Genomic DNA, 3,638 nt, shown 5'->3' on the forward strand with positions numbered 1-3,638 from the left:
ATGCCCAGCCTCCCGCACTGAGAGCGACACATGTCTATTGGTATGTGCTGGGTCCGTCTGTATTGGTTACAGACGCAGAGCAGACAGATGGTGGCTAGATGTTTAGCTGCGGTGGTTTCCACACCAGCACAGGTGTACCCCGACATGCCGACAAGCACCTGCCACCGCTAAGGCGTACCCCGACATGCCGACAAGCACCTGCCACCGCTCAGGCGTACCCCGACATCCCGACATGCACCTGCCACCGCTCAGGCATACCCCGACATGCCGACAAGCACCTGCCACCGCTAAGGCGTACCCCGACATGCCGACGAGCACCTGCCACCGCTAAGGCGTACCCCGACATGCCGACGAGCACCTGCCATGGCACATGGCCCCGATGCAGAGATGGAGCCAGGCTTTTACCTGGGAAGGATCACAAGCTCCTGGAAGGCAAACAGAACCGCATGGCGACCCAGCAGCGCTGCACACGCACGCAGACCCGGAGGCTTCCCAGAGACGGTCAGAGGGGAGGGCACCTCTGGCCTGGCCAGCCGCCCACCACCTACCTGCTTGCTCGGAGGTGCCAAGTCACCAAGCCCTTTCTTTTCGCATTGTTGTATTAAAATACAGAAATGTATTAAAGTTTTAAAATGTCTAAAAAGTGTTTTAAAAGGTCTTAAAATGTTTGAGTTAACTTTTTTGAAACTTAAAGTGTGATATTAAGGACACATTCCCCACTGCCCTGAAGCGTGTGTACCCCATAGTTAAGGATTTGAACTTCAGTTACTGACTCAGAGTGAGTTGCTAAGATAACCATATGTGCGAGTGATGTACTCTCCCCAGATAACCACATGGAGCCCCTCGCCCTGTTTGCGATTAACATGTGTGCACTGACGTAATTCATTGATAGCCACCTGAACTGCTGCGGGTGCGAACAGGCTTTAAAAATGGGTCCTGACCAGCCAACAGTGCTCGCCTGTCGAGAAAGCCACAAAGGCACGTCCTTTTGTCAGTCCAGCAAGCGACATCACTCCACGTACTCTCTCTGCCAGACAACAGAAGAACGGCTAGTACCTCCTGATTGAGACGCTACCAAGCTCTCGGGTGAGTAACACCAGCCCCCTGCATCTGGACCGGACCAGCCCAGCTGCCAGACCCCAGAGGACAGCACCACCGGGATCCCACCACGCCTGTACCCGCAGCATCAGAAACTTTTGTGAGTAATAAAGTGCTGTGTGATTTGCAACTGCATGTGTTTCAAGTGGTGTAATTCCTCCGGCAGTTAGTTGAATCATTTTGCGTACGCTTAAAACTGAAATTTAAGCTTCTGGTCTTTTGGGTCCTAGGCCTGCCCTTGGTCCTGCTTGCATAGACTAGCCTCTTCGCTAGCAACTACTTGGATGTCCCAACACCTGCAATGGTTAAAGTTTATCTCAAGGGGCGCCTCAGATAAACACCCCAGATCCTTTCCCGGGATCTCCTTGGGACACGCATCTACACTGTGAGACAGTGTCAGCCCAGCGGCAGTGGCAGCTCTACTGCTCCCTGAGGCACCTGGGATTGCTCTTCCCAGCTTGAGCAGAAAGTGGTGTTTCGAGGTTAAATTTTTCATTAGAACTTTAGAAAAATGAGGGGAGACAAGTACCTTGTTTTGGTCAAGCAGCCACAGAAGGCTCTCTCTCAGCATGAAGAGGCCCCAGGAGGAGCATCACCAAAGCCACCGTGGGCCGGAGGGCAAACCCGGGAAATGTCGGGCAGCCTCCCCAGACGGCTCCCCTGGGTGGTTCCTGAGTCAGGGAGGGGCTGGGAGAGGGGAGAGCAGGAGGGCAAGGAATGACCCCCAAACCTGAGGTTCTGCTCTAACCTGGAGCCCAGCTCTCACCCTCTGGCTCTAGCCAGTCATGGAGAGATCGAGTCAGGCTCCCAGACCCGAGGCGAGGTCTCCTCCAGCACACGCAGACCCCGCGGGACGCTCCCCGCCGTCCTGGCCGGCATCTGCGAGTCGAGCCTCACCACCACTCCACAGCGTCGCTCGGACGGACGCAGGTGTAGTTCTGGAGAAAGCCCAGCACAGCTTGTGGGATACACAGCCAGATGCCGCGCTGACCTGGCCCAGGAGCAGCGCGCCAGCAGATGGCGAGGTCGCACGCGGCCCTAGCGGCGCACCTTGGAGGGAAAGCCGAGCTTGCAGTGGGCCCCAAACGCTGCTAGAGTCTTCCAATGGCATGTTTACTGTGAACCCCTCATTAAACTTAACATTAATTTTTAATTAGAGGAGGACATTGAGGTTCCGGCTGCCTGGGCAGGCGTGTGGACATGTTTTCTGAGTAATGAAAATCCAGGCTTCATTTCCAAGGACTTGAATCTGAGTGCCACCTAATGGACAGGATGGGCCAGGACTGTCCTGAGAGGGGCCAGCTTCGGGGACCGGGAAAGACCGAGTTCTGCCCTGGCCTCAGGCCCATCCGGGGAGTGGGGCTGGCCCTGCGGTTTCTGAGCAAGCCCAGCACTGCCGGGCTGACTGCTCGAGCCTCTGCTGCTACCTTCGCGTCGTGATGAAACAGTGAAAAAGCCCCGAGGAGGGTGCGCCAGGGGAGCAGGCGCGGGCGGTGTGGGCGGAAATGCTGTCCTGCTGAGCAGTGAGCTGGCCTTCCTGGGGGGCGGGGCAGGCAGCTGATGGACAGTGTCTCAGCATCTGAACCCTGGGAAGACCGCCGTAGTGGCCGGGGCCTCGGGGCTGAAGTGGGTGCGGGGCAGGTGTGTGGCCTCGGCTGGCCTCGGGGAGACTGAGGACACTGAGTGATGTCCCTCTGGGGACATCGGCCTCCGAGGATGCCCTCCCTCCCTTCCATCCTCTCGGTCCTGCCTAGAGGGCAGTGGGGATGGTTTGGGAGTGAGGCCGTGCCACCCAGGGTGCATGAGGGGGGCGCTGTCCACCCATGTCCCTGCATGTGCACTGCTTGTTTTTGCCACATCAAACGTTGGGTCCTTAAGGACATGCCGCTGAGTTTCCTCCCAGCACGGCCAGGCCCTGTGGGCAGCAGGATGTGCTGACAGGGAGACAGACAGACAAAGGGCCTAAGCGCCTGTAGAGCTCGTGTCCACGCAGTGTCCGCCTCTTCCCTCTCAGAGGGATGCTCTCCTTCGTCTGGGCCCTGGGACTCCTCCTGGGTTTTCTTTAACAAACAAAGAAGCCGTCGCTCTTTGCTGTGGGGCTTTGGGGCCCGTCAGCCTGGAGTCCACGAACGGCAGTGTGGAGGGCCAGCGCTCGGCGGCCCCACGCTGATGGGGACTGTCCACCAGGGTCCCACAGCCTGCTCCATGTCTCACTGGGAAGACCGACAAGTTAACCCAACCTCTAATCCCAGAGGAGTGTGCGCACAACGCTCTGCAGGGCCTCTGCCACCACCATGACTGGGGGGGTGCCGCATGGGTGTCAGCAAATGGGCCCCAGCCTCAGCTCTGCCCTGCTCCCAGAATACTTCCTGGCAGGAAGTCTTGAGCCAGGTGGCCACCCAGAGCACCTAGTGTGCGTCACCCACAGCACCTACCTAGTGAGGACCCGGAGCACCTAGTGAGGGTCACCCACAGCACCTAGTGTGCGTCACCCACAGCACCTAGTGAGGGTCACCCGGAGCACCACCTGAGGGTCACCC

This window comes from Myotis brandtii, unplaced genomic scaffold (genome assembly GCF_000412655.1).
Source record: "Myotis brandtii unplaced genomic scaffold, ASM41265v1 scaffold1777, whole genome shotgun sequence".
Taxonomy (NCBI): Eukaryota; Metazoa; Chordata; class Mammalia; order Chiroptera; family Vespertilionidae; genus Myotis; species Myotis brandtii.